This window comes from Ranitomeya variabilis, chromosome 3, assembly GCF_051348905.1.
Source record: "Ranitomeya variabilis isolate aRanVar5 chromosome 3, aRanVar5.hap1, whole genome shotgun sequence".
NCBI classification, from domain to species: Eukaryota; Metazoa; Chordata; class Amphibia; order Anura; family Dendrobatidae; genus Ranitomeya; species Ranitomeya variabilis.
Window position 1 is genome coordinate 89275295 of NC_135234.1, and position 27219 is coordinate 89302513.

The 27219-nt window shown below is 43.6% G+C and overlaps 1 protein-coding gene and 1 long non-coding RNA gene across 2 annotated transcripts in view; one reads left to right on the forward strand and one right to left on the reverse strand.

Annotated features, from left to right (window-relative positions):
* The window catches only part of LRRC75A (leucine rich repeat containing 75A), a 444884-nt gene that overhangs the window by 65707 nt on the left and 351958 nt on the right, over positions 1 to 27219 (reverse strand). The gene's annotated exons all lie outside the window — the stretch shown is intronic.
* On the forward strand, positions 4218 to 7558 carry LOC143815286 (uncharacterized). Its single transcript, XR_013223714.1, has 4 exons — positions 4218 to 4269; positions 5163 to 5210; positions 6478 to 6510; positions 7510 to 7558. It is a non-coding gene; the product is annotated as an uncharacterized LOC143815286 (long non-coding RNA).

Below are 27219 nucleotides of genomic sequence, written 5' to 3' on the forward strand. Positions count from 1 at the left end.
CTGTGGGCTGTGCTCTGTGCTGTATACTGCTGTGGGCTGTATATAGTTCTCTGTGGGCTGTGCTCTGTGCTGTATACTGCTGTGGGCTGTATATAGCTCTCTGTGGGCTGTGCTCTGTGCTGTATACTACTGTGGGCTGTATATAGTTCTCTGTGGGCTGTGCTCTGTGCTGTATACTACTGTGGGCTGTATATAGTTCTCTGTGGGCTGTGCTCTGTGCTGTATACTACTGTGTGCTGTATATAGTTCTCTGTGGGCTGTGCTGTATATAGTACTCTGTGGGCTGTGCTGTATATAGTACTCTGTGGGCTGTGCTGTATATAGTACTCTGTGGGCTGTGCTGTATATAGTACTCTGTGGGCTGTGCTGTGTATAGTACTCTGTGGGCTGTGCTGTATATAGTACTCTGTGGGCTGTGCTGTATATAGTACTCTGTGGGCTGTGCTGTATATAGTACTCTCTGGGCTGTGCTGTATATAGTACTCTCTGGGCTGTGCTGTATATAGTACTCTCTGGGCTGTGCTTTATATAGTACTCTGGGCTGTGCTGTATATAGTACTCTGGGCTGTGCTTTATATAGTTCTCTGTGGGCTGTGCTGTATATAGTTCTCTGTGGGCTGTGCTGTATATAGTTCTCTGTGGGCTGTGCTGTATATATTACTTTGTGGGCTGTGCTGTATATATTACTTTGTGGGCTGTGCTGTATATATTACTCTGTGGGCTGTGCTGTATACTACTGTGTGGACTGTGCTGTATACTTCTACGTGGGCTGTGCTGTATACTACTGTGTGGTCTGTGCTGTATACTACTGTGTGGTCTGTGCTGAATACTGCTGTGTGGGTTGTGTTATCTACTACGCGAGCTGTGCTATAGTATGCAGGCTGTGCTGTATACTATGCGGTTTGTGCTATATAATATGCGGGCTTTGCTATATACTATGGGGAGTATATTATATTCTATGGGGAAGGCCATGTTATGTACTATGTGGCTGTGTTATATACTATTGTGGGGGTATATTATATTCTATGGGGGAGGCTGCGTTATATACTATGCGGGGCTGCATTATATTCTATGGGGGGCTACATTATATATGGGGAGGTGGGCTGTATTATATTCTATGGGGGTTACATACTCTGGGGTGGCTGCATTATACTCTGTGGGGTGGCTGCATTATACTCTGGGGTGGCTGCATTATACTCTGGGGTGGCTGCATTATACTCTGGGGTGGCTGCATTATACTATATGTGGGCTGCATTATACTGTATCGAGGACTATGGGGAATACGTTATACTATATGAAGAACTATGGGGTGCATTATACTATGGGAAGTGAATTGTACTACATGGATGACTGTGGCGGTGCATTATACTATATGGAGCACTATGAGGATTGTATTATGCTATATGGAGGACTATGAGGATTGTATTATGCTATATGGAGGACTATGAGGAGTGTATTATACTATGTGGAGGACTGAGCAGTGTATTTTAATATATGGAGGACTATAGGGAGTGTATTATACTATATGGAGGACTATGGAGCACATTATAATATATGGAGGACTATGGGGTGTATTTTACTAAACAAGTAAAATGCTGCATATTCGGATTGTTTTTGCTGGAACAAAAAGCCTTGTTGTCAGCAGCACATTGCCAGTGTAAACTGTAGATGTGCTGCTGAAAACATGATACTGTATGGTGATCTATTAGTGATCGTTCTGTCTCATCATTATTCCTCAGCTGGTGGAAAGAGGCCGGGAAACAAGCGTTGAACAACTTCAGTATTGTCGATCAAACTCGTTTAGCGGCCTGAACTCAGCGCACGTAAATACAACAGAAAGGCTTCTGTGTGATGTGCAATATGTTAGCATTTGGGGACCCATTTTAAACTTTGCCTAGGGCCCCACTTTGCCTAAAACCGGCCCTGCCTACAAGTGTACAAAGATATTATACAGTCACCATGTGACAAGTGGGCCTGTGTAACTTCAAATGCCAGGGCTGAATTTTAGTCCCAGTCCGGCCCTGGACATACTGATAGGGAATCCCTGATGGGGACAGTGATAATGTTCGTAAAGAGATGTGTAATTAATGGCACCATATAAGTAAATAAAATGATGCATACATCACATTTTTACCTTATCGGTAACATACGACCTTAGCAATGGCACTAGCAGCCACCAGTACACAACATTGTCAGACCTTATCTGTTCAAAATCAATCTTTTCTGGAACTGGCTGACATGCCGGTTGTGGTTCTACTCAGTGAACTCGCCCTATTCGTTTCTATACATTTTAATACATCATGAATGATACATAAAAGACGGAAGGTCCTATTGCAAAACTCTAAATAGCCCGAATCATGGAGTCAGGGTTTGCCACCAAAGACAGAAGGGCCTCATATTTGTTTTCCTCTCTAAGCTTTCCATAAAGTTTGTGCCAATTTACCACCATCACATTGTGGATTTCAGCTTTCAGCAGAATCATCGCACCCAGACACTATTGGAGAATGAACCGTTTTACTTGGAACAAGCAGCAACCATTATCGGGCGTCATCACAACATGGAGGATAACAGGGAAGAACTGACGCAAAATAAATCAAAGGAGTCGCGCATTATAGTTAACAATCTTTACCATTTAACACAACATCATCTGCTGTTTGCTCAGAACAGTCATAACCAACATAAGCCTGCAGCTGTTGTATACCCCAAAGCAAGCTGTGGTTGATTGCAATGCAGATCTTCTGAAGATAACCCTAAATGATATCACTGACCAGCAGCATAGTGAAAGGGACTAACCATACCAGTCCTGGGTCCTCTTTCTACAAGGGCCTTTTACCCCCTATTAGTCTGATATTATGGTATGTTTGCCTTTCACCCCGGCCACCAAGGATTCCGCTGAGCATAGTAAGCAATACAAGACTGATGTAGACATGGCAGGATCTAAACTGGAAAAAATCCTTGTTTTATACCATCTCATGCTCCCCATGAGCGGCACCTTACAGTCGGGGCCCATTTCCCTTTAAACCCTTACAAACACTGGGTTTTTTCCAGACATTTAATAACCATGACAGGTAATCATCCTTTGTGTTGTTACAATTCTGCCTCCTGTTTTCTCCCTTTCCTCCGCTCGCATTTTGTAATTGTTAATGGCTTTGAGTCCTACCGCGAAAAGAACATGAAAAATGATTATCATTATGAGAATATAAAATGAGGTCTATTATAGACTCGATATCTTTTCATCTATCTAGTTCAGTGCTTTTATATATGTGGGACAATCAGCCAGCCCTCTTTCGACTGTCATTTTTACATAAAAACTACACAAAAGAGGTCAGTGGTTGAGATTATAGTAAAACTGCGGCAGAGAATGTTTTTCATGCATTGTTTGCTGTAGCTGAAGATCACACAGTTATTAGGCTGACCTTACGGTCACGTCAGAGCCTCCGTAATATTTCATGGAACAATAGTGGAGCACGCAGCTTTATTCTTTCCATCAATATGTCAGACACAGTATGACAGGACCCCAGCAGACCTCCATTACGAGTTAACCAGTTCCTTAGGGCACCATTGGTGTTTGTATGGTGATGCATTTGGCATTTCACCCTTTTTGTTATTCTCCTAATTTGACAAGTGAAAATCAGAAATGCCAATGTGAACTCCGCCTTACACAGTTCTTACATCATTATACAATGCTGGAATATGAGGGGTAAGCAAATAAAAAACAGCCAATCTCCTAGGCAGCGTGGTGGCTCACTGGTTACCAAGATGTTCTGGGATGAATATTGACCAAGTGTTTGCGTGGGTTTCCATTATGTACTCTGGTTTCTTCCCACACTACATATGATAGGAAATTAAAAAATTGAGCCCCATTGGGGAGAGTGAGTGATGAAGATATTTGTGAAGTAGTGATGAGCGAACTTCCTCCGATAAGGTGTTATCTGAGCATGCTCGTGTGCTAACCGAGTGTCTTCGGCGTGCTCGAAAAATAAGTTATCTTGTGACCATATTATGGCTGTTTTAGATGGAAAATGAGAGCGAAGGCAACACCATGGGCATTCAAGTATTTATCTCACAATGCAGACGCCTTCTTGGCAGCAGCATATAGGAATAGTCTACGATATGTGCGATTATAATATATTATACTAATTTTATGAAGATATTCTATGAAATTCAGACTGGACAATGTGTCAGTAATTCTAACCTGCTTTGTGTTCTTTATTATAGATATACTAAATTTCCCCTTAATAGATGGTGGCCAAATTTGATGACTATCTTGTAAGTATTAAGAAAAGCTGAGCTGCGCTCCTTTGCAGGAGTCTGTGGTTGATATATTTATACCGTATATACTCGTGTATAAGCCGAGGAACCTAATTTTGCCTTGAAAAACTGGGAAAACTTATTGACTCGAGTATAAGCCGGGTGTGCATTGTCCCCTAATCCCCATCCTGGTATGCATGGTTCCTCATCCCCATCCTGGTATGCACGGTTCCTCATCCCCATCCTGGTATGCATGGTTCCTCATCCCCATCCTGGTATGCACGGTTCCTCATCCCCATCCTGGTATGCATGGTTCCTCATCCCCATCCTGGTATGCACGGTTCCTCATCCCCATCCTGGTATGCATGGTTCCTCATCCCCATCCTGGTATGCATGGCTCCTCATCCCCATCCTGGTATGCATGGCACCTTATTCGTGATCGCTGGATACGTGATCGCTGGAGCTGCTGGCTCCAGAACGAGATGCTGCAAGGGCGCGCAGGGAAGGTAAGTAGGAGGGTTTTTTTGCTTTTGAAGCTGGCGGATGCGGCTGTAAATGTGCCTGCGCTATAAGAGAAATGAATGTTCACTGCAAGTGCAGTGAATATTCATCTCTTTTTAGCAGCGGGCACAGGCTTTAGTTGCAGCAGCCGGCTTCTGCCTACTGTCACCCACTGCTCCGCCGCTCCCTCTCCCACGCCAGCTTCTGGGACAATGACTAGTATATAAGCTGAGGGGGAAATTTTCAGCACACAAAAAATGTGCTGAAAGACTCGGCTTACACACGAGTATATACGGTATATGACCACTGTGACCTGCTCTGTTTTGCCTCTATAGTTCCCCCATCCCTGTATATTTCCACTGCTACAATTAGTACATATTCATATTGAGCTGTATTACGTTTTTATACAGTGAGGTCGCTATAGAGGAGGATGAGGAAGATCCCGTGGCGATCATCAGGTGAGGAATCAAAACCTATAACTTTGTGAATGCAGCCTGCATAGCGAAGAGTAGTGAGAGTATAGAAGGCACTATAGTTAGGGATTTTTCTTGATGTTTTTTCACCCCAACATCTTAATAATGAAATATTTTAAGTATATTTTAAAACACAAAAATTAGTCCAGAGAGGTTGTGCAGTTCACACTTAAGATAAATCAGGGTGAAGACTTTCACTGCATTGTACGTCATTTCTTACCTTTCTTACCTTTCTATTATGGTGTCCTATCGAAAATAATGAAAAACACTTACTGTGCAATATAATATTTTAAAACTGTGGTCCCAATTCACCCAGGAGGTCTTACCAGTTTCACATTTTTTTTCGCAACCTGTAACTGCTCAACTTTTGGACTTTTTACCCCAGGTCTGATCAGCTATATTAACCTTTTGAACTGAGGGATATCTTAGCCTAGAGGGGGTATGGTTAAGCAGAACTAATGCCAAAAAAGTGGCATAGAATTTCTGAAAAAAATGTACTTCAGTCCCCGAATTGAGTAATATTTCTTGTTGCGGCGCATTTTAGCCAAAAGATACTCCAAATTCATTAAGAAGCAAGTCTTTTTTAATGAATTTGGAGCATTTTATGCCAGTGCTACCTTCATCAAGACTGGCGCTCAAAGCGCTTTGATGAATCGGGACCATAGAGTTTTTCTGTCACCTCCTATTGGACACAAATGGTATAAAGCCAGGTTCACATTGCGTTAACAGCAGCCCGTTCAACACATGCGTTAATGGGCTGCTGTTAACGCAAATGCCGGTATGTCAGCACGCTAGAGCAGATAGAGAAAGCAGATGCTCTATCTGCGCTAGCAGTGACGGACGCGAAAACGCTGCAGCCCGCATCCCAGGGTCCGTCACTCAATGATGGCACATCGCTAGCACACGCCCATTATGGGCTTGCGCTAGCGATGCGTCCAACGTAGGAATTAATGGCGGCGTTAAAGGACTGCGGTGTAACGTAGTCCGTCTAACAGACGCCTGCAACGCAGTGTGAACCTGGCCTAAATGATGTTATATAAATCATTCCTGCAGATCTGCTGGTTACATAGCGGATACTACGATATTTTACTGCAGGAAAGATCAGTGCTGGGAATTGCTGCAAGGATGGGTGTAGAATCAGAATGTACATAATATAAAATGTAGCTGCAGGCGCTGATGACCTGACTAAAGGAATACAGTATGTTCTCTTTCTATGTTATGTAATCATTTATTTCTTGTCTTTTCTCTTCAGGAAGAAAAGAAGGATCACCAGATTCCTATCCAGGTAAATGCAAGTGCAGTAATGGCTGTAATGTAAATCCACAACTTCCTTCTCTCCTGTATAACGTTTATTTTACCATCAGTGCAATTGTCTACAGAAGTTGCGTCTGATCTCATGAAAGTCATAGCGCCCAATTCATAAGACCGGCGTTGTTCATGACGGTCTTGACGAGGAGACGTGCTGGAGTCAGACACTCCTGATTCATGAAAAGGTGTGTGCCACTTCATGAATGAAGTGAAGCCAGCGAGTGTCGTGCACCTCTTTGTGCGACCCGCCACAAGTCTTACTCCAGTCAAATTCATAACGAGCAGAGGCGGCCATGGCCCAATCCCACCCAGGCTATACCCACTTTGTCGGAGTTGGACGAAAATAACATTAAAACGCCAGTCGTGTGATTTTAGCGCAGCTGCCAGTTGCTCTAGAATACAGCTCTGGCAAAAATTAAGAGACCACTGCAAAATTTTCAGTTTGTCTGATTTTTCTCTTTATAGGTATATTTTTGAGTAAAATGTAAATTGTTCTTTTCTTCTATAAACTTCTGACAACATGTCTCCGAATTTCAAAGCAATACATTTTGTATTTTTTTCTGACAAAGAAAAATGTTCAAAATTACAAAAAAAAAAACAGTGCTTTCAGACCTCAAATAATGCAAAGAAAACAAGTTCATAATAATTTAGAAACAACAATACTAATGTTTTAACTCAGGAAGAGTTCAGAAATCAATATTTTGTGGAATAACCATGATTTTTAATCACAGCTTTCATGCTTTCCACCAGTCTTTCACACTGCTTCTAGCGAAAAAATTTAAACAGTTCTTTGTTTGATGGCTTGTGACTATCCATCATCCTCTTGATTACATTCCAGAGGTTTTCAATGGGGTTCAGGTCTGGAGATTGGGCTGCCAATGACAGGGTTTTGATGTGGTGGTCTCTTAATTTTTGCCAGAGCTGTATTGTAAAAACTATGATGAATTGGGCCCATGCTGTATTTTTTTCTTTTTAGACTAAGATCTCTGTTCTGCGGCTGCTGTGGCAGAAAACATTGCTAAAAGTGAGTACCCAGTATCCTTTAAGAACACAACAAACCGTTCTTCTCCTCAGGGTGAATGGAAAGTCTTACTCTACTGTTAGTGTCAGTCTATCCAAGAAATAAACCATTTTTATACTCCATACAAAAATACACATAGACAACAAATCAGACTTAGATATTCTGTAATAGTAATTGGGGGTGCTGGGAATCACAGTTTTCCTGTTTTTTTATGGAGCTTTTATTATTAACGATTTACTTAAAATTGTAAGAATATCACATGGTAATAGTTTTTAAAATTGTTTTGCCTCAAATCTAGGTCATATGGTAACATTAGTGGAGGAGAAGACTCACATAACATCAGGAGTCTGTAGGCGGAGGTGGTGCCAAGAACATCTTAAGATAAATGAGGCGCCGTTACCATCTGGAGGAGACATTTATCTCACAAGGGTTAATGACCCCCTTTACCATCATGAATTGCAGGAAAAGACTCTTATATTATCTGGAGTCTGGAATAGGAGGTGGCACCCAGGACATCTTGAGACAAATGAGGTGCCGTTACCACCTGGAGGAGACAGTGTTATTTCACATGGGTTAATGACCCTCTTTACCATCATGAATTGTAGGAAAAGACTCTTATATTATCTGGAGTATGGAATAGGAGGTGGCACCCAGGATATCTTGAGAAAAATATGACGCCTTTACCATCTGGAAGAGACAGTTAGCTCACCAGGGGTAATGACCCCCTTTACCATCATGAATTGAAGGAAAAGACTCTCATATTATCTGGAGTTTAGAATAGGAGGTGGCCCTTAGAACATCTTGAGACAAATGAGGCGCCATTACCATCTGGAGAAGACAGTAATATCACAAGGGTTAATGATCCTCTTTACCATCATGAATTGGAGGAAAAGACTTATATTATCTAGAGTCTGGAAGAGGGGGTGGTGCTCAGAACATCTTGAGACAAATAAGGTGCCTTTACATCTGGAAGAGACAGTTAGTGCTCAAGGGGTAATGACCTCCTTTACTATAGTGAATTGGAGGAAAAGCCTCTAATATTATTTTAAGTCTGGAATACGAGGTGGCGCCCAGAACATCTTGAGACAAATAAGGCGCCTTTACCATCTGAAAGAGACAGTTATCTCACAAAAAGTAATGACCCCCTTTACCATAATGAATTGGAGGAAAAGACTCTCATATTCTCTGGAGTCTGGAATAGGAGGTGGTGCCCTAGACATCTTGAGACAAATGAGGTGCTGTTACCATCTGGAGGAGTAATTTATCTCAGAGCGGGAGAAGGAGGCCCCCTTCACCATCAAGTGTTGGATGAAAAGACTCCCATAATGGAGAGTCCTGAGGAGGAGGCCCCTTTACTATCAAGAGCTAGAGAAAGCAGAGTTTCTCGAAGTACCTACAAAGCATCTAAAGGCAAAGGAGGCACCATAACCACCATTAGGAGCAGTCACCATCTCATCTTTAGAAGAGAGAGGCCACAACTATCTTGAGTCAGTGAAGCCTTACAATCTAGACAGAGAGTAATTCACCTTAACTTGGTGGAAAATAATTGCCCATATTGAATCTTGAGGAGGAGGCATCCATGAGGCAGAATAGGTGCTGTTATCATACTGAGAAATAGTCATCCACCTTATCTATGAAGACAATATGCCTATACTATCAGCAGGAGCAGACATGCCTATAATTACAAGGAGGAGCTTATTCAATCAGGTACATATAGCAAACTCTGCACTACTTCTATGCCGAGATGAATTTTCAGAGTATCCCACTGATAAGTGGACACATGAAACTTATTCTTTCTGCCACTGATCCCTGTGATTGGTACAGAAAGAAGAGAGTAAAGTTCCTGTTGGTTATTTACTGTTGAATTTTCTATAACATAATAACCAGTATCTGCTCTTCTACTTTAAAGTGTATTCTTAAGTTGTCTCTTGAGCAGTTCAGAACAATACAGTCTCCATACAGTTTTCTTACTTCCTGGTTTATAGTAGGGCGAGTTCACCTCCTTGAGTGACAGCTCTGGTGAATAGAGCTGTAGTATTAGTAGAACTATAAACCGATCACAAGTTCTGCTATAACACATTCAGCTAGCAGTGGTTTGTTCCGATTCTACAATGTTATCACTACAGTATACAGGATCATTGTCATGTTGAAAGACCCAGCCACGTTTCAACTTCAGTGCCCTTGCTGATGGAAGGAGGTTTGCACTCAAAATCTCACGATACATGGCCCCATTCATTCTTTCATGTACCCGGATCAGTCGTCCTGGCCCCTTTGCAGAGAAACAGCCCCAAAGCATGATGTTTCCACCACCATGCTTTACAGTAGGTATGGTGTTTGATGGATGTAACTCAGTATTCTTTTTCCTCCAAACACGACAAGTTGTGCTTCTACCAAACAGTTCCAGTTTGGTTTCATCAGACCATAGGACATTCTCCCAAAACTCCTCTGGATCATCCAAATGCTCTCTAGCAAACTTCAGACGGGCCCGGATATGTACTGGCTTAAGCAGTGGGACACGTCTGGCACTGCAGGATCTGAGTCCATGGTGGCGTAGTGTGTTACTTATGGTAGGCCTTGTTACATTGGTCCCAGCTCTCTGCAGTTCATTCACTAGGTCACCCCGCGTGGTTCTGGGATTTTTGCTCACCGTTCTTGTGATCATTCTGACCCCACGGGGTGGGATTTTGCGTGGAGCCCCAGATCGAGGGAGATTATCAGTGGTCTTGTATGTCTTCCATTTTCTAATTATTGCTCCCACTGTTGATTTCTTCACTCCAAGCTGGTTGGCTATTGCAGATTCAGTCTTCCCAGCCTGGTGCAGGGCTACAATTTTGTTTCTGGTGTCCTTTGACAGCTCTTTGGTCTTCACCATAGTGGAGTTTGGAGTCAGACTGTTTGAGGGTGTGCACAGGTGTCTTTTTATACTGATAACAAGTTTAAACAGGTGCCATTACTACAGGTAATGAGTGGAGGAAAGAGGAGACTCTTAAAGAAGAAGTTACAGGTCTGTGAGAGCCAGAAATCTTGATTGTTTGTTTCTGACCAAATACTTATTTTCCACCATAATATGCAAATAAAATGATAAAAAAACAGACAATGTGATTTTCTGGATTTTTTTTTCTCAGTTTGTCTCCCATAGTTGAGGTCTACCTATGATGTAAATTACAGACGCCTCTCATCTTTTTAAGTGGTGGAACTTGCACTATTGCTGACTGACTAAATACTTTTTTGCCCCACTGTAACTACTGTGCACTCCCAGCCAGGTACTAGAGGCTGGGATCTATGAAAACGAGCTGTACGTTATAAATGATAAAAGCTCTCACAACAGGGGATTGACAACAGTTAGAAAAAGCAATCCAAACTTGCTTATTTTCATACTGTCTAAATAATTAAAGCAATTTAAGAACTTGAGAACACCTCTTTAATAACCCAGTACTATATGGGGTCATATTCTCTCTTTTCCTACTGTTAACCATAAAGCCCGAAAAGGATATAGTTTAGCTTTTAGGACTCTACAATATAAGGTCGGTTCTCTCTCCATTTGAAGATTGGCTCTGAAGCAGAACTACCTTTGTCATATTAAGGAATAATAAAACACAGCCTTGATGAATCAGGGCTATAGAGGTTTTTTTAGCTCAACTTCTATTAGGCATGAATGTTATGAATGATATAGATCACTCCTGCAGATCTGCGGGTGTGTTCTGTCTTCATACACGTTGATACGGTGTGTGATCCGACATACGGCATAAACCACTTCTGTCTCCCAAATAAGCGGACTGTTCTCTGTAGTCTAACTTGTTTATTGGTAAACATGAGCGTGGTAAAACTAGAAGAATACAAATGATATGTATAAGCATTGGGCTAAACGATAACACAACTGCAACTAACAGGGAAACATACAGTATGGTGCAACCTCTACATAACTACATACAGCAGATTTCTGGTAACCACATTTCCTGTGTACTGGCTGCTATACAGTAATCACATTCTATAGAACAATATATTACCAGAACAAGGATCGCAATCTTACCGGATAAACTAACCAGGGTGGCAGGTAAATGAAGTAGTTCCAACACAGCTGAATAACACGAGTGAACAGGAAATACAAGAGAAAAGGCTGGGGAATTCCCCAATCCCATGATGCTTTGCTGAAACCCACAATGCAACACTCTATTATTCATGGAAAACACAGGTTATAAATTTATCCACCACTGGGTGGTGCTATAACACAACAAAACCAGAACTATAATAATAGTTAACCTTTTAATGCTTGAAACGAACCCCTGTCCTGTTAGAAGGACAGAACACTCCCTGCTTGGCATCAACCGATGCCACCTACAGGTTCTTTTGGCGAAAACAGTAAGACAAGTTCCGCCATTGGTCTGAGGAATAGTTTGCTTTCCCCGGACTTGCCTACTTTGACCTCGACCTTACGGATCTTCCCATCTTTGCTTGGGAATACTTTAGTGATGAGGCCTAGTGGCCACTCATTACGGTGTGACTGGCTGTCTTTCATGAGAACGACATCACCGGTTTTGATGTTTGGTTTGTCGGTCTGCCACTTCCTCCTTGGTTGTAAGGTGGAGAGGTACTGCTTCCTCCATCTGTCCCAGAAGGTATTGGAGAGACTTTGGACTTGTCTCCACTGTCGTCTGTAGAGGTCCTTGTTGCTAAATTCTCCAGGTGGAGCGCTGAGAACGCTGGCCTTCTGAGTAAGTAACATGGCAGGAGTGAGAATGGTCGGATCCTCAGAGTCACTAGAAAGTGAAGTCAATGGTCTGGCATTAATGATGGCCAAAACTTCTGCTAGGAATGTGGTCAAACTTTCATGTGTGAGTCTTACACTACCTGCTTGCAAGAAAATGGAGTCAAGGATTCTGCGTGCTATTCCTATCATCCTCTCCCAAGCGCCTCCCATGTGAGAAGAGTGTGGTAGATTGAAAGTCCAGGTACATCCCTGCTCACTAAGGTATCTTTCCACACCGGTGGTGTCTAGGTTGGAAGGAATTTGAAGTTCTTTCACTGCTCCTACAAAGTTGGTACCTCTATCGGAGCGTATGTGCTTCACGGGACCTCTGATGGCGATGAAACGTCGGAGTGCATTTATAAACCCTGAAGTGTCCATGGACTCAATTACTTCAATGTGGACTGCTCTAATGGACATACAGGTGAACATAACAGCCCAGCGTTTGGCATTGGCCTGGACTCTTCTAGTGTTCCGTGCAACCACAGACCATGGCCCGAATACGTCCAGTCCGACGTTGGTAAAGGGAGGTTCTGTACTAAGTCTGTCTGGTGGGAGATTGGCCATCTTCGGCTTTTGAGCCCCGCCACGGAGTTTGCGACAAATCACGCAATTGTAAATGAGTTTACTCACGCATCGTTTTGCTCCGACTATCCATAGTCCAGCAGTTCGTAGATTTCCTTCAGTAAACAGCCGTCCCTGATGTTTCACCAAGACGTGGTGGTGTTGCACAAGCAGGGTCGTGACATGATGATGTCCAGGAATTATTATAGGGTGTTTCTCCCCGAATTCCACTTCAGCTTCTTGAAGACGACCTCCAATTCTTAACAGCCCATCCTGGTCAATGATTGGATCAAGCTTCCTCAAGACACTATCTCTGGAAACAGGTTGGCTTTTATTAAGGTTATCTATTTCTTTGGCGTAACATTCACGTTGTATGGTACGAATTATAACGTTCTTGGCATTTTCCATGCTTGGAACGGTAAAGGCACACTTGCAGTGGTGCCAACCTTTGCAAGGTTTCTGGATGGCGGGTGACGTTGACTTGTAGGATTGAGCCACATGAATTAAACAAACGAGGGCACGAACAAGTGAGTCCCAAGTTGAGAACCTGTTGAAGCGGTGGGATTTGAGGTGATTGTCTTTAGTCACCGTACGTAGAACGGATACCTGAGGGCGGATTTCCTCATCTGCCTCTGGATCCACCAATTCAAAGATGTTTGACTCGTCCACATATGGCGTCGAACGGTATAAGAATGTAGGGCCGGTGAACCAGGTTGTGTCCTTAAGTTGTCTTGCTTCAACGGATCTGGTTGCGTGGTCCGCCGGATTGTGGTGCGTGGACACATAGTGCCACTGTTTAGGTTCGGTGGATCTCCTGATCCTTAGCACCCGATTGCTGACATAGACATAGAAGCGACGAGTTTCATTGCAGATGTACCCCAGCACTACCTTGCTGTCGGTGTAAAACTCGACTTCTTTGATTTCCAGGTCCATTTCTGTCGAGATAAGCTCAGCTAACTCTACTGCCAGCACAGCTGCACAGAGTTCCAGTCTGGGTACTGTGTGTTCACGGAGTGGGGCCAATTTTGTCCGGCTCATAACAAGCCTTACGTGGCATTGTTCATTGATGTCAGTTGTTTTCAAATACGCCACTGCTGCAATTGCCTTGGTTGAAGCATCGCAAAAGATACAAAGCCTTTGCACCTTGATTTCTGATGAAGGCACAGAAGCATATGGTCGTGCCACGTAGAGACTTGACAGGGCTTCTAAAGAATGTTTCCATCTTTCCCACAATTCTTTTTTATCGCTGGGAAGCGGATCATCCCAATCGGATGTCTCTTGGGTGAAGTCTCTCAACATCATTTTACCTTGGATAGTTACAGGGGTTACAAATCCCAGAGGATCGTACAAGCTGTTCACAACGGACAGGACGCCTCTACGCGTGAAGGGTTTCTCTTCTTCACTGATCTGGAAGGTGAATGCATCCTTTTTCAAATCCCAGAGTAGACCCAGGCTCCGCTGCATGGGAAGGGAGTCCGTGCTTAAATCCAAGTCTTTTAAATCGGTTGAGTAATCTTGAGAGGGAAAGGCTGCCATTAGTTTCTGGCTGTTGGAAGCAATTTTGTGCAACCTCAAATTGGATGAAGCGAGCATTTCTTGTGCCCTTTTCAGGAGACTGACTGCTGACTCCTCTGTGGGTGTGGATTTCAGGCAGTCATCTACGTAGAAATCCTTTTCCACGAAAGATCTTACATCCGATCCATATTTCGCTTCACCTTCTCTGGCTGAATGTCTAAGGCCATAGATAGCAACAGCAGGGGAAGGGCTGTTCCCGAAGATGTGAACCTTCATACGATATTCCACGATGTCCTTGTAGGGGTCATTATTGCGGTACCAGAAGAACCTCAAGTAGTTTCTGTGTTCTTCTTTAACAAGGAAGCAGTGAAACATCTGTTGTATGTCGGCCATAAATGCTACTGCATCTTTGCGGAAACGAAGAAGTACTCCCAGAAGTCTGTTGTTGAGGTCTGGACAAGACAGGAAGACGTCGTTTAAAGAAACCCCTTCATATCTGGCACTTGAGTCAAATACCACTCTTATCTGACCTGGTTTCTTCGGATGATACACGCCGAAAATAGGTAAGTACCAACATTCCTCGGAATCTTGAAGTACAGGTGCAATTTCCACGTGGCCACTCTGGAATATTCTCTCCATGAAGGTAAAGAAGTGTTGTTTTGTTTCTGGTGCCTTCTGCAGTTTGCGCGTAAGGGAAACAAATCGACTGTAGACAAGTTCTCTGTTGTTGGGTAAGCGTTGCCTCTGTGGTTTGAATGGTAAAGGTGCGACCCAACTCTTTGATTCATCTCTTACTATCTCTCGCTCCATGATGTCCAAGAACAGTCTGTCCTCTATGGACATTGCTACCTGGTTGTCTTCTCTTTTCCTGTGGAAAACTGTGCACCCTATATGATCTTGCTCACCGTCGCATGCATGGTCTCCACAGGAAGGATCAGCTAACGGACAAGGTGGAGGGGTGTGGTGTGGCAATTCTTTAATCAGGAAACTACTCTCGCATGGCTGGAAGAGAGACGGGCGTCCATTCTCAAGGGTATTGGTGAGCATGCTGTTGACTGATGTCGGCCTGTGTGCTCCACCCAAACAGACATCTCCCACAATGACCCATCCTAGGTCAAGTCTCTGAGCATATGGGGCGTTTTGTGGGCCGTTGATCTGTCCTCTAGCCTTGTGGACCCGTAGTATGTCTCTTCCGAGAAGTAAGACGATAGGAGCTCCTTGGTCGAGCTCTGGTATCAGGTGAGCTATACATCTCAAGTGGGTGTGATGAGCTGCTACCTCTGGTGTAGGTATCTCAGACCTGTTGTCTGGAATCTGGTTGCACTCCAGTATTGATGGCAAGGATAAGCAGGTTTGACCGTCTATAGACTTTACTTTGAATCCAGTTGCTCTCCTCCCCGCCGTCTCGACAGTACCTGCACATGTCTTCAAGGAGTACGGAGAGCCGGGACCAGCAATGTTGAAGGTGTCGAAGAGAAAGGATTTAGCTAGAGACCTGTTGCTCTGATCATCCAAGATTGCATATACCTTGATCGCCTTATCCCGTTGGCTCGCTGGGAATACTCTGACAAGACAGATCTTTGAGCAGGATCTTCCTGCTACGAGTTCCTTGCAGATTTCTGTGCACCGAGAAGTGACCACTGGGGTGTCCACGTCGGGGTCCGTCTGTTTTTCGGCAGACTCTTCTACTCGTGACGATACCCCTGAGGGTGGTCCAGGATGTAAGGCCGTGTTGTGCTCCACACTACTACATTCTGTGCATTTCACACTGGTTTCACAGTTCTTGGCGAAGTGTGAGGTTGTCGCGCAGCATCTGAAGCATATCTTGTTTTCCTTTAGGAAACTCTTACGGTCTTCTAGAGACTTCTCCCTGAAGGCTCTACATTTTAGGAGAGGATGAGGTTTCTTGTGTAGGGGGCAGTGTTTGCTGAGATCCTGCGGTGTGTCCTCTTCTGGAGAGGACTTACTTGCCCTGTAAGGCTACGTTCACATTTGTCATGCGTCATGCGCCCCTATATTTAACATGGGGGCGCATGGACATGCGGCGCACTTGCGTTTTGCGCCGCATGCGTCGCTGCGGCGCCCGCGTCGGGTCGCAGAGGACGCAGCAAGTTGCATTTTTGCTGCGTCCAAATTCAATGAAAAAAACGACGCATGCGGCGCAAAACGCAGCGTTGTGCATGCGTTTTGCTGCGTTTTTGTTTGCGTTGTGCGCTGCGGCGCCGACGCTGCGGCGCACAACGCAAATGTGAACGTAGCCTAAGGAAAACCTGTGGAGGTAACATTAGTTTTGTGGACTGCCACTGGTGTTTTACTGGGTTTTACACCAGAGGCAGTGGTACATGACATAGTGAAATCGAAACTAGGGTCATTTCTAACTTTAGCCTGCTGAGCAACAAAGTCTACAAACACCCCAAAGGGAGGAAATGGTACCTTATGAGCCTGTTTGTAACGGGACCCGTGACTGACCCACTTTTCTTGTAAGTTGTAAGGGAGCTTTTGGACAATCGGGTTGACACCTCTGGCAGTGTCCAGGAATGCCAACCCTGGTAGATCACCTTCTGCCTGAGCAGCATGTACCTCCATTAACAAGTCGCTCAGTTCCCTGAGCTTTTGATAACCCTTATTTGCTATCTTGGGGAAATCATCAATTCTTTTATACAAAGCATTTTCTATAGCTTCTATTGACCCATAACATTCTTCGAGTCTCTCCCACACCATACGAAGTCCTGTGTGTGGGTACTTTATGTTAATGTTCCTGATTCTTTTGGCATGTTCAGCTGACTCGCTCCCAAGCCACTTAACCAATAGATCTAACTCTTCACTACTGGAAAGATGCAAGTCTCTGATGGCATTCTGAAAAGAGGCTCGCCATGCTCTGTAGCTTTCAGCTCGATCAGTGAACTTTACAAGTCCCTTGGTCACCAGCTCCCGGCGGGTAAAGAACCTTGCAAAGTTCATAGTGGCTGAGTCTGTGCCGACGTGAGCTGGTGTGCTGTTGTTATGCGGTGTTTGTGGTGCATCCTCATACCTGGTAGGAGCTTCTGGCATAGGAAAGTCTGTATAAACCCGTTCAGTGGCGAAGGGTGTCCCTGTCAGTCTGGGCGGAAGCCGTACCTTCTGTTCCGTAGGACGGTAGTGGTGATCAATGTCGTTTCGCAGTATACTTTCCTGCTTCCAGTACGGTGTTTGGAGGAAGGATCTCTGGTAATCTGTATAGGCTGGTTGGCGTAACGGATCAGAGTCGTCTTCCACTTTGGGATGTTGGCGGACATATTCTGAGACGCGTTGAGCAGGGTCCTGATGATCAAGGTCTGGTCCGCGTATGTCGCTGCCTCGCTCGGATTCAGGAAACTCCACGGCTTCTAAAAACTCAGCTTTGGCTATTGCGGCTGCTGCTTCTTTTTCAGCGGAAAGCCTTTCTAAGGTCGCTTGCAGGCGGGCTCTATCTGCTTCTTGCTCTGCTCGCAGGCGGGCTCTTTCTGCTTCTTGGCGGGCTCTTTCTGCTTCTAGCTCTGCTTGCAGGCGGGCTCTTTCTGCTTCTTGCTCTGCTTGCAGGCGGGCTCTTTCTGCTTCTTGCTCTGCTTGCAGGCGGGCTCTTTCTGCTTCTTGCCCTGCTTGCAGGCGGGCGCTTTCTACTTCTTGGTCTGCTTGTCTTAGCTTTAACTGCATCTCTTGTGCAGCGAAGGAGGATCTTACTTTCGCCGCCTCAGCTTCTGTTCGGGCGAGGGTGACAGACCTTTTCGAGGAAGACTTGCTAGAGCGGCTTGTTTGGGACCTCGTCCTGAGTGAAGATGCTCGACTTGCAGACATTTTGTGTCCGTTTGCAGGCTGTAGGATGTCTCAGAGCGGGTAGGAATGACTTCAGCGTGGACTGAGACGTGTCATGCTTGGTGGGCTGCACTCTCGGTACTTGTGACTGTATAGCGGCCGCTGCGGTATCTGCAGGCAGTGCGGTATGGTACAAGCGGCTCCGTAAGAGTTATTTGCTATCGCTGGCGTCTAGCCTCCCTTTACTGTAATCCCGGCGCCTAGCTTCCGTTTTACTGGCCTCCGCTGGTATTTAGCACCCGTTTTACTGTTCTGTCTTCATACACGTTGATACGGTGTGTGATCCGACATACGGCATAAACCACTTCTGTCTCCCAAATAAGCGGACTGTTCTCTGTAGTCTAACTTGTTTATTGGTAAACATGAGCGTGGTAAAACTAGAAGAATACAAATGATATGTATAAGCATTGGGCTAAACGATAACACAACTGCAACTAACAGGGAAACATACAGTATGGTGCAACCTCTACATAACTACATACAGCAGATTTCTGGTAACCACATTTCCTGTGTACTGGCTGCTATACAGTAATCACATTCTATAGAACAATATATTACCAGAACAAGGATCGCAATCTTACCGGATAAACTAACCAGGGTGGCAGGTAAATGAAGTAGTTCCAACACAGCTGAATAACACGAGTGAACAGGAAATACAAGAGAAAAGGCTGAGGAATTCCCCAATCCCATGATGCTTTGCTGAAACCCACAATGCAACACTCTATTATTCATGGAAAACACAGGTTATAAATTTATCCACCACTGGGTGATGCTATAACACAACAAAACCAGAACTATAATAATAGTTAACCTTTTAATGCTTGAAACGAACCCCTGTCCTGTTAGAAGGACAGAACAGGGTGACACAGTGAATACTCTGCTATCGCAGGAGAGATCAGGGCTGGGAATAAATGCTGCAAGGATGGAACTAGAATCAGAATGAACATAAACCATCTTTTAAGAGTAAGTACCCAGAATCCATAACAGAACACAAGAGGCCATTCTGCTCCTGAGGCTGAATGGAAAACCTTTCTCTCATGTTAGTGTCGGCCAATCCAAGTGATAAACCATTTTCATATTCTAAATAAAGGAGCTCATGAACAACAAGCATGACCTGTATATCCTGTGATAGTAATTAAGGGACGCTGGGGTTCACGGTTTTCCTATTTTTCTTTTGAATTGGAGTTTGTAAATTATGATTTACTTACAATTCTAAAAAGTTGTTGTAGTAATAGTAGTTTGCTAACATATCGGTATATTTCCTATTTAGGTCATACAGTACCATCAGCGATGGAGAAGACTCCCAGACCATATGGAATCTGTAGGTGGCGCCAGAAAACCTTTAGACAAATTAGGTACTATTATCAAATGGAGGCGTCATTTGTCTCACGGGGAAGCAGGAGGCCCCCTTCATCGCCTGGAATTGGAGGAAAAGACCCCCATAATATTGAGTCTAGAGGAGGAGGCCCCTTTACCATCCAGAATCAGAGGAAGCAAACTTCATTTCTGAAAGTGCACACAATCAGCTGAAGGCAAAGGAGGCACCATAACCACCTTGAGTAGCAGTCACCATCTTATCTTTAGAAGGAAGAAGCCACCATGATCTGGAGACAGTGGAACTTTACAATCTAGACACGGAGTAATTCACCTTAATTTGGTGGAAAAAAAGTGATCTCTATTCAGTCTTGAGGAGGAAGCTTTCTGCCCTTACCATCATGAGAAATAATCATCGACCTTATCTACGAAGACAAAATGCCTATACCATCAGGAGGAGCAGAGATGCCTATAATTACAAGGAGGAGCTTATACAATCAGGTACATATACCAGATTCTGCACTTCTTCTATGCTGACATGAAGCTTCACTTTATCCCTCCGATAACACATGAGGCTTCCTCTTTCTGCTGCTAATCTCTGTAATTGATACAGAAAGAAGAGAGTAAATCTTTTGTCGTTGATTGAGAGCTGAATTTTCTGTGGGGTAATCCAAGGATGGATTCACCATTGATGCCACTGCCACCTCCAAAGCAAGTGGGACTGTGCATTATAATGGGCTACTGGACTATAAAGGGCCCCTATATTGTTCTTGCTCAGGGCCCTTTTCTGTTTGTTTCTGCTCCTGGGATAACGAGTGTGCGATCCTTTAACAAAACAGTTCTCTGATCTCTGGGGTGTAATTTAGCTTTTAGGACTCTATATTCTAAAGTCCTGCTCTCGACATTTGAAGATTGGCTCTGCAGTTGAACTGCTCTTGCCATTTTGATGAATCTAAAAATGTCCTTTTAGTTATTTAAAGTTAGTGAGAACCTGTCCTTTTATAGGAATATTAATATTGTACAAGATAGACATTTATTACCATATACAATAATTCAATAAAAATAATCTTTTTCATAATTGTCTTATTTGTTGCCAGCAGATACCTCAGGAAGAACAATTAGACAAAGAGAACATCACAGAAGATGGAAATGAATGTGACAAACGTGATGAACGTGATCTTCATGCATATTAGCCATTAGAGAATACCATCAACAACGAGACCTATTTCTACCATTAAAGGGAACCTGTCCCCAGTTTTTTAGAGCGTGAACCAATGCCACCACCTTTCTAAACGCCTGTACTGTATTACACCAATTTTTCCATCATCCCATAACTTCCCCTCCACCTTTTTATTTTCCCTGTGCTGTATGTAAAGGCTTTTGGTCTTCGGCATCTGTGCCTCCTCCTTGCCCCAAAAGCCGTCCTCTGGCTTTGATGATTGTCGGTGATATGACCAGCATCATCCAGATAGCAGAAAAAGATCGTTGCCTTGAGCAGTCACACTTTGCTCTTCGCTACTGTGGAAACCTCATTCCGGCTAATAGGTTCCGGTAAATAGGAGCAGGAACGATGCTTCCAGGGCGCACATGCAATAATGTTTTGTGCTCTGCCTGCAGTAGAGTAGAGCAAAGTGCGCCGAGGAAATGACGCCTATCGGACCAGACCAAAATAAGTAGGTATTTTTGGTTGGTATACAAGGGTTATAGGGGATGATGGACACATTTGTGTACTGCAGTACAGATTCTCAGAAAGATGGTGGCATTGGTTTACACACAAATAAACAGGTGACAGGTTCCATTTAAACATCAGACAATAATGACTGACAATGCCCTTCATCTGATGTCATCATTTCATTTTTACTGCTGGTGGAGAATTTGCCATTATGGCATTGATGATATTATACCATGAAATATTACCGTTATTGATAATATACAGTGGTGCAACTACAGTACGATAAGCCCCTCAAGTTGAAAATATTCCTGGCCTCTGTAGTCCCCTGCCACGCACAAGCTCAGTCACACACCCTATGACCACAATTGTCATGACTTTAGTGGTAAAGTATATTATCATATATAATATTAATAAAAGCAAATGGTAATTTAAAGCTTCATGTATTCTTTCTATATTGGGCTTGGGTATATTTGATATTGAATGCTCGTCATCAGAGGAGGAATAAAGGTTCATTGTGCAAAAGATCCACATTCATCAATATGAAATGCAAATGAAGATACGCTGGCGCCTCCACAAATTACGTGATCCCGCAGCACTAAATAAAAGGCACACCTGTAGGCCATTTTCAGCGTTTTGAGGTTCCAATGGGGTGAGGTCTGCGATCTTGTCACTACAAAGTAGTCATACAATTGGATGCACAGTGTGTACAACAGTCTCTGGCAACTTGTTGATCCTGGACAGGGCTTTGGAGACAAACATGTCGACCTCTTGCCCATACACCACCATCATTGGTATTCACTTTCACCATTATCTTTCATATTGGGTATTAACTATCCATAATTTTATGTATTGCAAATGGGGCTATGTAGTGGGACAACCTGCTTGGATTAATGTTTCTAAGGCTATGTGGACACAGCATCTTTTTTTAGGTGGCTCCCAGTTGGAAAAAAGCACCACAAAAGCAAAAAATGTTAAAAGTGCTACAAAAGTGCCCCATAAAATGAACAAAATGCACAGAAATGTCAAAACATCATTGTTGTGCACATGTTCTGTCCTATATCACATCCTGAAGCAGTTAAAAGAAATTGCATGTTCTACTTCCTCACGGAGGCCGCTGCTCTCTATACTTTACAATATGACTTCCTCATGATGGACGGTAAAGCCACTTCAGGAAACAGACCACCATCTGGCGTTTCCTGAAGTGGCTTTACCTCTAAAAACTCAACAGCTAATCTAAAATATGTCGTGTGCGCACAGCTTAAGTGTTGCAGAACTTATCCCAATTCACAGATTACCTATATTTGCTTTATCCATACCCATTAATAATTTTTCATTTCAATTTCACCACAAGAATAAGTCAAATAGCACCACGGAGAGCACCGTAGACTTTAACGGGTACGTGTTCTATCCGTAAAAAAAGAATGCTCTCAGTGGGAAAAACAAGATAAACTTGTAGCTATGATACCTTTTAATGGCTAACAAAAATAAAATAAATGATGCTACAAAGCAAGCTTTCGAGACTTCTTAGGTCCCTTCCTCGTTCATAGTATAACAAAGTTTCTGAAGAAACACCAATGTATGCACAACAAACAAACAAAAAAAGAGAGAGAGGAATGCTATAATAACACAAAAAAATACATGTATGACTAGTTGTATTGACAAGATCATGGACCTAATCCTGTTGGAAACTTAACACAAGAAAAAAAACAACACAGAAAAACACTTGATGTCATATAAAGAGTCTTTCAGCACAAACTGACCATATAAACTAGCACATAGTGATATAGCCGATATATAAATTGACCCTTTAGGCCACGTTCAGTATTTGGCCAGTATTTTACCTCAGTATAAGTAAGTCAAAACCAGGAGTGGGTGATAAATACAGAAGTGGTGACGTGTTTCTATTATACTTTTCCTCTGATTGCTTCTCTCTTGGTTTTGGCTTACAAATACTGAGGTAAAAAACTCACCAAATACTGAACGTGTGAACAAGGCCTAAATGTTCTAATTGCTGCCTCCATTTACCAAAAATTGTTCTTTAATCAAATATGCTAATTAGCGTGGAATCAGCAATGTCTACAAAGAAAGCCTAGGCAAGTCAGGACTGTCAATCACCAGTGAGGGAGGCGGTGGCATGTACAACCTGTGGTGGGAATGGTGCAATAAAGAGCGGGACCACGCCCAGGGTGCACTGCGCTACCTAATTAGCATATCTAAAAAGGCTACATTTTCTGGTGAATGGAGGCAGGGGTTAAAGAACTAACGATGCAGTTTTCTTAGGGACTACCATATATATCCTAGAAGTGTAGGAGCTAAGTTCATACTGCCAGCTTGAATAGTTCCACACATCAAATTTAATACTGGACTCTTCACTTGCAGCCTAATTTATCCTTCCACATTACAGGGGCCATTGTGATGAAAAATAACGAGATTCACTATGCTTGTCAGTGATTTTAATGTTATGGCTGATCGATGTATTTATTGTGGCAGCCAGGCCACAGACCGTAGGGCAGGTACAGGCAGCTCTTGCCATCCCTGTCACGTGTTCACACAGGGTCAGACTGTCCCATCAGAGTTTTAGTGAATATTCCAGTTGCCCAGACCATGACAAAATAACAATTCCCCAGGGTCCAGCAGACGGCAATCCGAATTTGGATCTGACTTTAGAGGCAATTACTTGATATTAGAGGCTGTTTTTTAAATTTTATTTTCATAAAACTTATACTACACTCATACGAAACATATCCTGTTATGTATGCATAACTTAAAAATACAGATTTTATTGCCTATGTGGCTATATATTAACATACAAAAAAAGTGTAATAATAATAAGAATAAGAATAAAAGAGAGGACAAATGCCAATTAGTTTTCACAAAAATGGAATAGAAAAAATGGAAATGGAAGTGAACAGTTCTCTTGAGATAAGAAGAGACGAATCAAAATGTCAATGAAGAGTGAATGGACTGGGGGTCAGGACTAGTCAGCGGGCAACCAGTTCCCTGTTATAAAAGGATCACTGGTCCATTTTTCCCATCTTTTTTTATATAAACACTTACAAGAATTCTGCATCAACATCCAAAAATCATATTGCTAGCCCCCCCCCCGCCAAAAAATGAAATAAAGGGGGGGTCTCATGGCATTACAGATCTTAGGAATATTGTTGTTATCAGATATGCACATTGGTCTTTAATTTAGGGTTCAATCTCAGGTCAGTTTAAACGTCCATGGTGAGCTATTTTTAGAAGCTCTGGTTTTAACTGGTGTTTTTGGCGCCCATTTCAAAGGATTTTTATTGGTGGTTATGGTTGTTGGGCAGATTTATTCTGCTATATATTTGCCAGCTTTTACCAGGGAACATCATTCCGCTGGAGAAGTGAAGAAAAGAAGAGACCCCTTTCCAGGATGGAAGAATTGCTGCAGCAGCTGATCTCCAGAGCCGGCGCTGAGGGCGGGGTTGACTGGCTAAGGAGCTGCCTCGCTATAGAACCTTATGCGGTAGCATCCGAAGCCGTCTCCCCCCCTCCCTTACCGGCATCCCAGGCTGAGTCCCCGTGTCAAGACGCTGCAGAGCCACCATTGGTCATCAGAGCTCCAGGCTCTCCGGCCCTGCCGTTACCTCAGGATGGACCGGGCCCGTCGCAGAGGATCAGACGCCGCTCTCAAGCGCCATCCAGGAAGCCTCGCGGTGCTGCATCCAGGAGATCTCGCAGCCCAGCGCGAGAGCTCACACAGCGTCCTCAGCCGTCGCCAGCCGCGTCATCAGTGAGCGCTGGCAGAACAGGGGTAAGATGCAGCCGTACAAGCGCTGCGGGAACCCCTCTGTCAGGCACCCTGTCGGCGATGGCTGCGGCCTCCTCCAGCATCCCAGCTCCCGCACCGGACCGCGTGCTCCCGCAGCGTGAGGACTCCATCGGGTCAGGATCAGCTGGCTCGCACCGGCGCTCGCCCAACATGGAGGGCTGGAGTGCTGGCAACTCTTCTGGACGCAGCAGCGACGCCATCAGTAGGGGTGAGAACATTCATGTGCCCCTGTCTGTCTCGCACTCTGATTTTAAAAACATGATCAAGGATGTGGTTTCAGAGACACTGGGGGAGGTTTTTAAATCTCCTTCTCCCACAGTTGTCAGTTTTGACAACAGTCCTGGAATTTCCACATCCTCTACGCTAATTCCTCAGAATCACTTTAAAGAAGCTCTGACTTGTAAGCTTTCTCCCCTTGGTTTTCATCTCAGCTCAGCAACAAAGGAGCTGATTTGGAGTAACCAATACATTGATTTATTTTCTCTGCTTCCTCGCAGGGATCAGCCGGGTAGGTTGGAGAGGCGCGATGAAAAATCTGATTCGGATGACGTTAAACGTGGTCACATCAGATCTTTCAACAATTGGATACAGGCCTTTTCAATTTACTCGGCGGTCCTGGGCGAGAAATCACCCAATTTATGTAGTAAATTGTTTCAACACATTGACATAATTTTGGAGGCATACCGCAACTTTGGCGGTTTTGCCTGGATTAATTATGATGAATCTTTTAGGCAAAAGTTAGCTGTTCATCCTGACCTCTCCTGGGGTACGAAGGATGTGGGGCTTTGGATTAATCTGATGCTGCCTCAGAGACAGTCTTCAACTAAACAGGTGTCATCAGCCCTCCCTAAGAAGGGCGTCTGTTTTGCTTTTAATGACTCTGTCTGTAAGTGGAATACTAACTGCAGATTTCGACATGAGTGTTCATTTTGCGGAAATGCGCACTCTATGTCACGATGCTTTAAAAAGCAGTCCGCTCAGCAAACACTTTCCAGGGACAGCAATGCAAAAAGCCTCGACCCCAGTGAAGCTGGAAAGACTGGTGTACTGGCTAAACAAGTACCCAGATCTTCTGAGCAGTAAATTAATTTTTAACGGGTTTTCTAAAGGTTTTTTTGTGCCTTCTTTTAAAGGGATCGGTTGTAAGTTGTTAAGGAATCTTCCCTCTCTGGCGTTTAATCCCGAAATAGCTAGAGAAAAAATTTTTAGCGAGCTGGAACTTGGTAGGGTCGCAGGTCCTTTTACCTCCCCTCCTTTCCCAAATTTTCGTATTTCTCCGTTAGGTTTAGTACCCAAAAAAGATACGTGATCTTTCCGCCTGATTCACCACCTATCGTACCCCACTGGTTCATCTTTAAATGATGAGGTAGATAAAGACGTCTGTTCTGTTAGCTACTCATCATTTGATTTGGCCATAGACATGCTTAGGACTATGGGTAAGAACGCTCTTATGTCCAAATCGGACATTAAGTCGGCGTTTCGGTTATTACCTATAGATCCTAACGGTTTTAATTCATTAGGCTTTTATTTTGAAAACCAGTTTTTCTTTGACAAATGCCTCCCTATGGGTTTTTCCCTGTCTTGTTTTTACTTCGAGAGCTTCTCATCATTTTTGCATTGGATACTGGAATCTAATTCCCCCAACGTCAATATTTTGCATTATCTAGACGATTTTTTGTTTGTAGGCCCCCCTGAATCCTCAATTTGTTTAGATACACTTAATAGTTTTATTAAAATGTGCGAGTATTTTGGCGTTCCCATTGCCCATGAGAAAACCGTTTTTCCTTGTAATTGTATCGAGTTTTTAGGCGTTACGTTAGACTCGGTTAAAATGGAATCCAGACTCCCGCCGGACAAAATTGTAAAATTATCCACTGCACTAAATAATTGTCTTACCAAAAAGAAGGTGATCTTAAAGGATCTTCAATCTTTACTCGGCCTACTAAATTTTGCTTTGCGTATTATTCCAATCGGTCGAGTCTTTTCTAGACGGCTTTATGATGCTACCAAAGGATTAACGTCTCCTACTTCTCATATCAGAATTTCTTCTGAGATGAAGGAGGATGTAAAAATTTGGTTAGAATTTCTTTCAGATTTTAACGGAAAGTCTTGCTGGCAAACTGCTTTTATTTCTGCTGACTCAATCCCCTTCTCTGTTTCAGTGAATTCCACTTCCGGCTGTGGTGTTCTTTTGTCACATCATTGGTGTTATGTTCAGTGGCC